The sequence below is a fragment of the Nothobranchius furzeri genome, chromosome 3, assembly GCF_043380555.1.
Source record: "Nothobranchius furzeri strain GRZ-AD chromosome 3, NfurGRZ-RIMD1, whole genome shotgun sequence".
In the NCBI taxonomy this organism is placed as follows: domain Eukaryota; kingdom Metazoa; phylum Chordata; class Actinopteri; order Cyprinodontiformes; family Nothobranchiidae; genus Nothobranchius; species Nothobranchius furzeri.
The window spans coordinates 2389367-2402763 of record NC_091743.1 but is presented as its reverse complement, the minus strand read 5'-3'; the positions used below and the strand labels follow the sequence as shown (position 1 = coordinate 2402763).

Sequence of the window (13397 nt, the reverse complement as noted above, 5' to 3'; positions counted from 1 at the left end):
TAAAGTGGATAAGAACATCATGTATTTAAATTAGGTCAGAACATCATGTAGTTAAAGTGGGTCAGAACATCATGTAGTTAAAGTGGATTAGAACATCATGTAGTTAAATTAGGTCAGAACATCATGTTGTTAAAGTGGATCAGAACATCATGTAGTTAAATTAGGTCAGAACATCATGTAGTTAAAGTGGGTCAGAACATCATGTAGTTAAAGCGGGTCAGAACATCATGTAGTTAAAGTGGGTCAGAACATAATGTAGTTAAAGTGGGTCAGAACATCATGTAGTTAAATTAGGTCAGAACATCATGTAGTTAGAGTGGGTCTGAACATCATGTAGTTAAAGTGGGTCAGAACATCATGTAGTTAAATTAGGTCAGAACATCATGTAGTTAAAGTGGGTCGGAACATCATGTAGTTAAATTAGGTCAGAAAATCATGTAGTGAAAGTGGGTCAGAACATCATGTATTTAAAGTGGGTCTGAACATCATGTAGTTAAAGTGGGTCAGAACATCATGTAGTTAAATTAGGTCAGAACATCATGTAGTTAAATTAGGTAAGAACATAATGTAGTTAAAGTGGATCAGAAGATAATATAGTTAAAGTGGATCAGAACATCATGTAGATAAATTAGGTCAGAACATAATGTAGTTAAAGTGGGTCAGAACATAATGTAGTTTAAGTGGGTCAGAAAATCATGTAGTTAAATTAGGTCAGAACATCATGTAGTTAAAGTGGATCAGAACATAATGTAGTTAAAGTGGGTCAGAACATCATGTAGTTAAAGTGGGTCAGAACATCATGTAGTTAGAGTGGGTCAGAACATCATGTAGTTAAAGTGGGTCAGAACATCATGTAGTTAGAGTGGGTCAGAACATCATGTAGTTAAAGTGTGTCAGAACATCATGTAGTTAAAGTGGGTCAGAACATCATGTAGTTTAATTAGGTCAGAACATCATGTAGTTAAAGTGGGTCAGAACATCATGTGGTTAAATTAGGTCAGAACATCATGTAGTTAAAGTGGGTCAGAACATCATGTAGTTAATGTGGGTCAGAACATCCTGTAGTTAAAGTGGGTCAGAACATCATGTAGTTAAAGTGGGTCAGAACATCATGTAGTTTAATTAGGTCAGAACATCATATAGTTAAAGTGGGTCAGAACATCATGTAGTTAGAGTGGGTCAGAACACCGTGTAGTTAAAGTGGGTCAGAACATCATGTAGTTTGAGTGGGTCAGAACATCATGTAGTTAAAGTGGGACAGAACATCATGTAGTTAAATTAGGTCAGAACATAATGTAGTTAAAGTGGGTCAGAACATCATGTAGTTAAAGTGGATTAGAACATAATGTTGTTAAAGTGGATCAGAACATCATGTAGTTAAATTAGGTCAGAACATCATGTAGTTAAAGTGGGTCAGAACATAATGTAGTTAAAGCGGGTCAGAACATCATGTAATTAAAGTGGGTCAGAACATCATGTAGTTAAAGTGGGTCAGAACATCATGTAGTGAAAGTGGGTCAGAACATCATGTAGTTCAATTAGGTCAGAACATCATGTAGTTCAATTAGGTCAGAACATCATGTAGTTAAATTAGGTCAGAAAATCATGTAGTTAAAGTGGGTCAGAACATCATGTATTTAGAGTGGGTCAGAACATCATGTAGTTAAAGTGGGTCAGAACATCATGTAGTTAAATTAGGTCAAAACATCATGTAGTTAAATTAGTTCAGAACATCATGTAGTTAAATTAGATCAGAACATCATGTAGTTAGAGTGGGTCAGAACATCATGTAGTTAAAGTGGATCAGAAAATCATGTAGTTAATGTGGGTCAGAACATGATGTAGTTAAAGTGGATCAGAACATCATGTAGTTAAAGTGGATCAGAACATAATGTAGTTAAAGTGGGTCAGAACATCATGTAGTTAAATTAGGTCAGAACATCATGTACTTAGAGTGGGTCAGAACATCATGTAGTTAAAGTGGATCAGAACATCATGTAGTTTAAGTGGGTCAGAACATCATGTAGTTAAAAGTGGATCAGAACATAATGTAGTTAAAGTGGGTCAGAACATCATGTAGTTAAAGTGGGTCAGAACATCATGTAGTTAGAGTGGATCAGAACATCATGTAATTAAAAGTGGATCAGAACTTAATGTAGTTAAAGTGGGTCAGAACATCATGTAGTTAGAGTGGGTCTGAAAATCATGTAGATAAAAGTGGATCAGAACATAATGTAGTTAAAGTGGGTAAGAACATCATGTAGTTAAAGTGGGTCAGAACATCATGTAGTTAAAGTGGATCAGAACATCATGTAGTTAAAGTGGGTCAGAACATCATGTAGTTAAAGTGGGTCAGAACATCATGTAGTTAAAGTGGGTCAGAACATCATGTAGTTTAATTAGGTCAGAACATCATATAGTTAAAGTGGGTCAGAACATCATGTAGTTAGAGTGGGTCAGAACACCGTGTAGTTAAAGTGGGTCAGAACATCATGTAGTTTGAGTGGGTCAGAACATCATGTAGTTAAAGTGGGACAGAATATCATGTAGTTAAATTAGGTCAGAACATAATGTAGTTAAAGTGGGTCAGAACATCATGTAGTTAAAGTGGATTAGAACATAATGTTGTTAAAGTGGATCAGAACATCATGTAGTTAAATTAGGTCAGAACATCATGTAGTTAAAGTGGGCCAGAACATAATGTAGTTAAAGCGGGTCAGAACATCATGTAATTAAAGTGGGTCAGAACATCATGTAGTTAAAGTGGGTCAGAACATCATGTAGTGAAAGTGGGTCAGAACATCATGTAGTTCAATTAGGTCAGAAAATCATGTAGTTCAATTAGGTCAGAACATCATGTAGTTAAATTGGGTCAGAAAATCATGTAGTTAAAGTGGGTCAGAACATCATGTATTTAGAGTGGGTCAGAACATCATGTAGTTAAAGTGGGTCAGAACATCATGTAGTTAAATTAGGTCAAAACATCATGTAGTTAAATTAGTTCAGAACATCATGTAGTTAAATTAGATCAGAACATCATGTAGTTAGAGTGGGTCAGAACATCATGTAGTTAAAGTGGATCAGAACATCATGTAGTTAATGTGGGTCAGAACATGATGTAGTTAAAGTGGATCAGAACATCATGTAGTTAAAGTGGATCAGAACATAATGTAGTTAAAGTGGGTCAGAACATCATGTAGTTAAATTAGGTCAGAACATCATGTAGTTAGAGTGGGTCAGAACATCATGTAGTTAAAGTGGATCAGAACATCATGTAGTTTAAGTGGGTCAGAACATCATGTAGTTAAAAGTGGATCAGAACATAATGTAGTTAAAGTGGGTCAGAACATCATGTAGTTAAAGTGGGTCTGAAAATCATGTAGTTAAAAGTGGATCAGAACATAATGTAGTTAAAGTGGGTAAGAACATCATGTAGTTAGAGTGGGTCAGAACATCATGTAGTTAAAGTCGATCAGAACATCATGTAGTTAAAGTGGATCAGAACATCATGTAGTTAAAGTGGGTCAGAACATCATGTAGTTAAAGTGGATCAGAACAGCATGTAGTTAAAGTGGGTCAGCACATCATGTAGTTAAAGTGGGTCAGAACATCATGTAGTTAAATTAGGTCAGAACATCATGTAGTTAAATTAGGTCAGAACATCATGTAGTTAAAGTGGGTCAGAACATCATGTAGTTAAATTAGGTCAGAACATCATGTAGTTAATGTGGGTCAGAACATCATGTAGTTAAAGTGGGTCAGCACATCATGTAGTTAAAGTGGGTCAGAACATCATGTAGTTATAGTGGATCAGAACATCATGTAGTTTAATTAGGTCAGAACATCATGTAGTTAAAGTGGGTCAGAACATCATGTGGTTAAATTAGGTCAGAACATCATGTAGTTAAAGTGGGTCAGAACATCATGTAGTTAATGTGGGTCAGAACATCATGTAGTTAAAGTGGGTCAGAACATCATGTAGTTAAAGTGGGTCAGAACATCATGTAGTTTAATTAGGTCAGAACATCATATAGTTAAAGTGGGTCAGAACATCATGTAGTTAGAGTGGGTCAGAACACCGTGTAGTTAAAGTGGGTCAGAACATCATGTAGTTTGAGTGGGTCAGAACATCATGTAGTTAAAGTGGGACAGAACATCATGTAGTTAAATTAGGTCAGAACATAATGTAGTTAAAGTGGGTCAGAACATCATGTAGTTAAAGTGGATTAGAACATAATGTTGTTAAAGTGGATCAGAACATCATGTAGTTAAATTAGGTCAGAACATCATGTAGTTAAAGTGGGTCAGAACATAATGTAATTAAAGCGGGTCAGAACATCATGTAATTAAAGTGGGTCAGAACATCATGTAGTTAAAGTGGGTCAGAACATCATGTAGTGAAAGTGGGTCAGAACATCATGTAGTTCAATTAGGTCAGAACATCATGTAGTTCAATTAGGGCAGAACATCATGTAGTTAAATTAGGTCAGAAAATCATGTAGTTAAAGTGGGTCAGAACATCATGTATTTAGAGTGGGTCAGAACATCATGTAGTTAAAGTGGGTCAGAACATCATGTAGTTAAATTAGGTCAAAACATCATGTAGTTAAATTAGTTCAGAACATCATGTAGTTAAATTAGATCAGAACATCATGTAGTTAGAGTGGGTCAGAACATCATGTAGTTAAAGTGGATCAGAACATCATGTAGTTAATGTGGGTCAGAACATGATGTAGTTAAAGTGGATCAGAACATCATGTAGTTAAAGTGGTTTAGAACATAATGTAGTTAAAGTGGGTCAGAACATCATGTAGTTAAATTAGGTCAGAACATCATGTAGTTAGAGTGGGTCAGAACATCATGTAGTTAAAGTGGATCAGAACATCATGTAGTTTACGTGGGTCAGAACATCATGTAGTTAAAAGTGGATCAGAACATAATGTAGTTAAAGTGGGTCAGAACATCATGTAGTTAAAGTGGGTCAGAACATCATGTAGTTAGAGTGGATCAGAACATCATGTAATTAAAAGTGGATCAGAACTTAATGTAGTTAAAGTGGGTCAGAACATCATGTAGTTAGAGTGGGTCTGAAAATCATGTAGTTAAAAGTGGATCAGAACATAATGTAGTTAAAGTGGGTAAGAACATCATGTAGTTAGAGTGGGTCAGAACATCATGTAGTTAAAGTCGATCAGAACATCATGTAGTTAAAGTGGATCAGAACATCATGTAGTTAAAGTGGGTCAGAACATCATGTAGTTAAAGTGGATCAGAACAGCATGTAGTTAAAGTGGGTCAGCACATCATGTAGTTAAAGTGGGTCAGAACATCATGTAGTTAAATTAGGTCAGAACATCATGTAGTTAAATTAGGTCAGAACATCATGTAGTTAAAGTGGGTCAGAACATCATGTAGTTAAAGTGGGTCAGCACATCATGTAGTTAAAGTGGGTCAGAACATCATGTAGTTAAAGTGGATCAGAAGAGCATGTAGTTAAAGTGGGTCAGAACATCATGTAGTTAAAGTGGGTCAGAACATCATGTAGTTAGATTGGGTCAGAACATCATGTAGTTAAAGTGGGTCAGAACATCATGTAGTTAAAGTGGGTCAGAACATCATGTAGTTAAATTAGGTCAGAACATCATGTAGTTAGAGTGGGTCTGAACATCATGTAGTTAAAGTGGGTCAGAACATCATGTAGTTAAATTAGGTCAGAACATCATGTAGTTAAAGTGGGTCAGAACATCATGTAGTTAAATTAGGTCAGAAAATCATGTAGTGAAAGTGGGTCAGAACATCATGTATTTAAAGTGGGTCTGAACATCATGTAGTTAAAGTGGGTCAGAACATCATGTAGTTAAATTAGGTCAGAACATCATGTAGTTAAATTAGGTCAGAACATAATGTAGTTAAAGTGGGTCAGAACATAATGTAGTTTAAGTGGGTCAGAAGATAATATAGTTAAAGTGGATCAGAACATCATGTAGTTAAATTAGGTCAGAACATAATGTAGTTAAAGTGGGTCAGAACATAATGTAGTTTAAGTGGGTCAGAAGATAATATAGTTAAAGTGGATCAGAACATCATGTAGATAAATTAGGTCAGAACATAATGTAGTTAAAGTGGATCAGAAGATAATATAGTTAAATTGGATCAGAACATCATGTAGATAAATTAGGTCAGAACATAATGTAGTTAAAGTGGGTCAGAACATAATGTAGTTTAAGTGGGTCAGAAAATCATGTAGTTAAATTAGGTCAGAACATCATGTAGTTAAAGTGGATCAGAACATAATGTAGTTAAAGTGGGTCAGAACATCATGTAGTTAAAGTGGGTCAGAACATCATGTAGTTAGAGTGGGTCAGAACATCATGTAGTTAAAGTGGGTCAGAACATCATGTAGTTAGAGTGGGTCTGAACATCATGTAGTTAAAGTGTGTCAGAACATCATGTAGTTAAAGTGGGTCAGAACATCATGTAGTTTAATTAGGTCAGAACATCATGTAGTTAAAGTGGGTCAGAACATCATGTGGTTAAATTAGGTCAGAACATCATGTAGTTAAAGTGGGTCAGAACATCATGTAGTTAATGTGGGTCAGAACATCATGTAGTTAAAGTGGGTCAGAACATCATGTAGTTAAAGTGGGTCAGAACATCATGTAGTTTAATTAGGTCAGAACATCATATAGTTAAAGTGGGTCAGAAAATCATGTAGTTAGAGTGGGTCAGAACACAGTGTAGTTAAAGTGGGTCAGAACATCATGTAGTTTGAGTGGGTCAGAACATCATGTAGTTAAAGTGGGACAGAACATCATGTAGTTAAATTAGGTCAGAACATAATGTAGTTAAAGTGGGTCAGAACATCATGTAGTTAAAGTGGGACAGAACATCATGTAGTTAAATTAGGTCAGAACATAATGTTGTTAAAGTGGATCAGAACATCATGTAGTTAAATTAGGTCAGAACATCATGTAGTTAAAGTGGGTCAGAACATAATGTAGTTAAAGCGGGTCAGAACATCATGTAATTAAAGTGGGTCAGAACATCATGTAGTTAAAGTGGGTCAGAACATCATGTAGTGAAAGTGGGTCAGAACATCATGTAGTTCAATTAGGTCAGAACATCATGTAGTTCAATTAGGTCAGAACATCATGTAGTTAAATTAGGTCAGAAAATCATGTAGTTAAAGTGGGTCAGAACATCATGTATTTAGAGTGGGTCAGAACATCATGTAGTTAAAGTGGGTCAGAACATCATGTAGTTAAATTAGGTCAAAACATCATGTAGTTAAATTAGTTCAGAACATCATGTAGTTAAATTAGATCAGAACATCATGTAGTTAGAGTGGGTCAGAACATCATGTAGTTAAAGTGGATCAGAACATCATGTAGTTAATGTGGGTCAGAACATGATGTAGTTAAAGTGGATCAGAACATCATGTAGTTAAAGTGGTTTAGAACATAATGTAGTTAAAGTGGGTCAGAACATCATGTAGTTAAATTAGGTCAGAACATCATGTAGTTAGAGTGGGTCAGAACATCATGTAGTTAAAGTGGATCAGAACATCATGTAGTTTACGTGGGTCAGAACATCATGTAGTTAAAAGTGGATCAGAACATAATGTAGTTAAAGTGGGTCAGAACATCATGTAGTTAAAGTGGGTCAGAACATCATGTAGTTAGAGTGGATCAGAACATCATGTAATTAAAAGTGGATCAGAACTTAATGTAGTTAAAGTCGGTCAGAACATCATGTAGTTAGAGTGGGTCTGAAAATCATGTAGTTAAAAGTGGATCAGAACATAATGTAGTTAAAGTGGGTAAGAACATCATGTAGTTAGAGTGGGTCAGAACATCATGTAGTTAAAGTCGATCAGAACATCATGTAGTTAAAGTGGATCAGAACATCATGTAGTTAAAGTGGGTCAGAACATCATGTAGTTAAAGTGGATCAGAACAGCATGTAGTTAAAGTGGGTCAGAACATCATGTAGTTAAAGTGGGTCAGAACATCATGTAGTTAAATTAGGTCAGAACATCATGTAGTTAAATTAGGTCAGAACATCATGTAGTTAAAGTGGGTCAGAACATCATGTAGTTAAAGTGGGTCAGCACATCATGTAGTTAAAGTGGGTCAGAACATCATGTAGTTAAAGTGGATCAGAAGAGCATGTAGTTAAAGTGGGTCAGAACATCATGTAGTTAAAGTGGGTCAGAACATCATGTAGTTAGATTGGGTCAGAACATCATGTAGTTAAAGTGGGTCAGAACATCATGTAGTTAAAGTGGGTCAGAACATCATGTAGTTAAATTAGGTCAGAACATCATGTAGTTAGAGTGGGTCTGAACATCATGTAGTTAAAGTGGGTCAGAACATCATGTAGTTAAATTAGGTCAGAACATCATGTAGTTAAAGTGGGTCGGAACATCATGTAGTTAAATTAGGTCAGAAAATCATGTAGTGAAAGTGGGTCAGAACATCATGTATTTAAAGTGGGTCTGAACATCATGTAGTTAAAGTGGGTCAGAACATCATGTAGTTAAATTAGGTCAGAACATCATGTAGTTAAATTAGGTCAGAACATAATGTAGTTAAAGTGGGTCAGAACATAATGTAGTTTAAGTGGGTCAGAAGATAATATAGTTAAAGTGGATCAGAACATCATGTAGTTAAATTAGGTCAGAACATAATGTAGTTAAAGTGGGTCAGAACATAATGTAGTTTAAGTGGGTCAGAAGATAATATAGTTAAAGTGGATCAGAACATCATGTAGATAAATTAGGTCAGAACATAATGTAGTTAAAGTGGATCAGAAGATAATATAGTTAAATTGGATCAGAACATCATGTAGATAAATTAGGTCAGAACATAATGTAGTTAAAGTGGGTCAGAACATAATGTAGTTTAAGTGGGTCAGAAAATCATGTAGTTAAATTAGGTCAGAACATCATGTAGTTAAAGTGGATCAGAACATAATGTAGTTAAAGTGGGTCAGAACATCATGTAGTTAAAGTGGGTCAGAACATCATGTAGTTAGAGTGGGTCAGAACATCATGTAGTTAAAGTGGGTCAGAACATCATGTAGTTAGAGTGGGTCTGAACATCATGTAGTTAAAGTGTGTCAGAACATCATGTAGTTAAAGTGGGTCAGAACATCATGTAGTTTAATTAGGTCAGAACATCATGTAGTTTAATTAGGTCAGAACATCATGTAGTTAAAGTGGGTCAGAACATCATGTAGTTAAAGTGGGTCAGAACATCATGTGGTTAAATTAGGTCAGAACATCATGTAGTTAAAGTGGGTCAGAACATCATGTAGTTAATGTGGGTCAGAACATCATGTAGTTAAAGTGGGTCAGAACATCATGTAGTTAAAGTGGGTCAGAACATCATGTAGTTTAATTAGGTCAGAACATCATATAGTTAAAGTGGGTCAGAAAATCATGTAGTTAGAGTGGGTCAGAACACCGTGTAGTTAAACTGGGTCAGAACATCATGTAGTTTGAGTGGGTCAGAACATCATGTAGTTAAAGTGGGACAGAACATCATGTAGTTAAATTAGGTCAGAACATAATGTAGTTAAAGTGGGTCAGAACATCATGTAGTTCAAGTGGATTAGAACATAATGTTGTTAAAGTGGATCAGAACATCATGTAGTTAAATTAGGTCAGAACATCATGTAGTTAAAGTGGGTCAGAACATAATGTAGTTAAAGCGGGTCAGAACATCATGTAATTAAAGTGGGTCAGAACATCATGTAGTTAAAGTGGGTCAGAACATCATGTAGTGAAAGTGGGTCAGAACATCATGTAGTTCAATTAGGTCAGAACATCATGTAGTTCAATTAGGTCAGAACATCATGTAGTTAAATTAGGTCAGAAAATCATGTAGTTAAAGTGGGTCAGAACATCATGTATTTAGAGTGGGTCAGAACATCATGTAGTTAAAGTGGGTCAGAACATCATGTAGTTAAATTAGGTCAAAACATCATGTAGTTAAATTAGATCAGAACATCATGTAGTTAAATTAGATCAGAACATCATGTAGTTAGAGTGGGTCAGAACATCATGTAGTTAAAGTGGATCAGAACATCATGTAGTTAATGTGGGTCAGAACATGATGTAGTTAAAGTGGATCAGAACATCATGTAGTTAAAGTGGATCAGAACATAATGTAGTTAAAGTGGGTCAGAACATCATGTAGTTAAATTAGGTCAGAACATCATGTAGTTAGAGTGGGTCAGAACATCATGTAGTTAAAGTGGATCAGAACATCATGTAGTTTAAGTGGGTCAGAACATCATGTAGTTAAAAGTGGATCAGAACATAATGTAGTTAAAGTGGGTCAGAACATCATGTAGTTAAAGTGGGTCAGAACATCATGTAGTTAGAGTGGATCAGAACATCATGTAAATAAAAGTGGATCAGAACATAATGTAGTTAAAGTGGGTCAGAACATCATGTAGTTAAAGTGGGTCAGAACATCATGTAGTTAGAGTGGATCAGAACATCATGTAAATAAAAGTGGATCAGAACATCATGTAGTTTAAGTGGGTCAGAACATCATGTAGTTAAAAGTGGATCAGAACATAATGTAGTTAAAGTGGGTCAGAACATCATGTAGTTAAAGTGGGTCAGAACATCATGTAGTTAGAGTGGATCAGAACATCATGTAAATAAAAGTGGGTCAGAACATCATGTAGTTAGAGTGGGTCTGAAAATCATGTAGTTAAAAGTGGATCAGAACATAATGTAGTTAAAGTGGGTAAGAACATCATGTAGTTAGAGTGGGTCAGAACATCATGTAGTTAAAGTGGATCAGAACATCATGTAGTTAAAGTGGATCAGAACATCATGTAGTTAAAGTGTATCAGAACATCATGTAGTTAAAGTGGATCAGAACAGCATGTAGTTAAAGTGGGTCAGCACATCATGTAGTTAAAGTGGGTCAAAACATCATGTAGTTAAATTAGGTCAGAACATCATGTAGTTAAAGTGGGTCAGAACATCATGTAGTTAAAGTGGGTCAGCACATCATGTAGTTAAAGTGGGTCAGAACATCATGTAGTTAAAGTGGATCAGAACAGCATGTAGTTAAAGTGGGTCAGAACATCATGTAGTTAAATTAGGTCAGAACATCGTGTAGTTAAATTAGGTCAGAACATCATGTAGTTAAAGTGGGTCAGAACATCATGTAGTTAAAGTGGGTCAGAACATCATGTAGTTAGAGTGGGTCAGAACATCATGTAGTTAAAGTGGGTCAGAACATCATGTAGTTAAAGTGGGTCAGAACATCATGTAGTTAAAGTGGATCAGAACATCATGTAGTTAAAGTCGGTCAGAACATCATGTAGTTAGAGTGGGTCAGAACATCATGTAGTTAAAGTGGGTCAGAACATCATGTAGTTAAAGTGGATCAGAACATCATGTAGTTAAAGTGGGTCAGAACATCATGTAGTTAAATTAGGTCATAACATCATGTAGTTGAAGTGGGTCAGAATATCATGTAAATAAAATGGGTCAGAACATCATGTAGTTAAAGCGGATCAGATCATCATGTAGTTAAACTAGGTCAGAACATCATGTAGTTAAAGTGAGTCAGAACATCATGCAGTTAAAGTGGGTCAGAACATCATGTAGTTAAAGTGGGTCAGAACATCATGTAGTTAAATTAGGTCAGAACATCATGTAGTTAAAGTGAGTCAGAACATCATGTAGTTAAAGTGGGTCAGAACATAATGTAGTTAAAGTGGGTCAGAACATCATGTAGTTAAAGTGGGTCAGAACATCCTGTAGTTAAATTAGGTCAGAACATCATGTAGTTAAATTAGGTCAGAACATCAGGTAGTTAAAGTGGGTCAGAACATCATGTAGTTAGAGCGGATCAGAACATCATGCAGTTAAATTAAGTCAGAACATCATGTAGTTAAATTAGGTCAGAACATCATGTAGTTAAATTAGGTCAGAACATCAGGTAGTTAGAGTGGGTCAGAACATCATGTAGTTAAAGTGGGTCAGAACATCATGTAGTTTGAGTGGGTCAGAACATCATGTAGTTAGAGTGGGTCAGAACATCATGTAGTTAGAGTGGGTCAGAACATCATGTAGTTAAAGTGGGTCAGAACATCATGTAGTTAAAGTGGATCAGAACATCATGTAGTTAAAGTGGGTCAGAACATCATGTAGTTAAAGTGGATGAGAACATCATGTAGTTAAAGTCGGTCAGAACATCATGTAGTTAAAGTGGGTCAGAACATCATGTAGTTAAAGTGGGTCAGAACATCATGTAGTTAAATTAGGTCAGAACATCATGTAGTTAAATTAGTGTCAGAACATCATGTAGTTAAAGTGGGTCAGAACATCATGTAGTTAAAGTGGGTCAGCACATCATGTAGTTAAAGTGGGTCAGAACATCATGTAGTTAAAGTGGATCAGAACAGCATGTAGTTAAAGTGGGTCAGAACATCATGTAGTTAAATTAGGTCAGAACATCGTGTAGTTAAATTAGGTCAGAACATCATGTAGTTAAAGTGGGTCAGAACATCATGTAGTTAAAGTGGGTCAGAACATCATGTAGTTAGAGTGGGTCAGAACATCATGTAGTTAAAGTGGGTCAGAACATCATGTAGTTAAAGTGGATCAGAACATCATGTAGTTAAAGTGGGTCAGAACATCATGTAGTTAAAGTGGATCAGAACATCATGTAGTTAAAGTCGGTCAGAACATCATGTAGTTAAAGTGGGTCAGAACATCATGTAGTTAAATTAGGTCATAACATCATGTAGTTGAAGTGGGTCAGAATATCATGTAAATAAAATGGGTCAGAACATCATGTAGTTAAAGTGGATCAGATCATCATGTAGTTAAACTAGGTCAGAACATCATGTAGTTAAAGTGAGTCAGAACATCATGCAGTTAAAGTGGGTCAGAACATCATGTAGTTAAAGTGGGTCAGAACATCATGTAGTTAAATTAGGTCAGAACATCATGTAGTTAAAGTGAGTCAGAACATCATGTAGTTAAAGTGGGTCAGAACATAATGTAGTTAAAGTGGGTCAGAACATCATGTAGTTAAAGTGGGTCAGAACATCATGTAGTTAAATTAGGTCAGAACATCATGTAGTTAAATTAGGTCAGAACATCAGGTAGTTAAAGTGGGTCAGAACATCATGTAGTTAGAGCGGATCAGAACATCATGCAGTTAAATTAAGTCAGAACATCATGGAGTTAAATTAGGTCAGAACATCATGTAGTTAAATTAGGTCAGAACATCAGGTAGTTAGAGTGGGTCAGAACATCATGTAGTTAAAGTGGGTCAGAACATCATGTAGTTTGAGTGGGTCAGAACATCATGTAGTTAGAGTGGGTCAGAACATCATGTAGTTAAAGTGGGTCAGAA

At 35.7% G+C, this 13397-nt stretch overlaps 1 protein-coding gene across 1 annotated transcript in view; it reads left to right on the top strand.

Moving 5' to 3' along the window:
• The window catches only part of wnt4 (wingless-type MMTV integration site family, member 4), a 147482-nt gene that overhangs the window by 59391 nt on the left and 74694 nt on the right, over positions 1-13397 (top strand). The window lies entirely within an intron of this gene.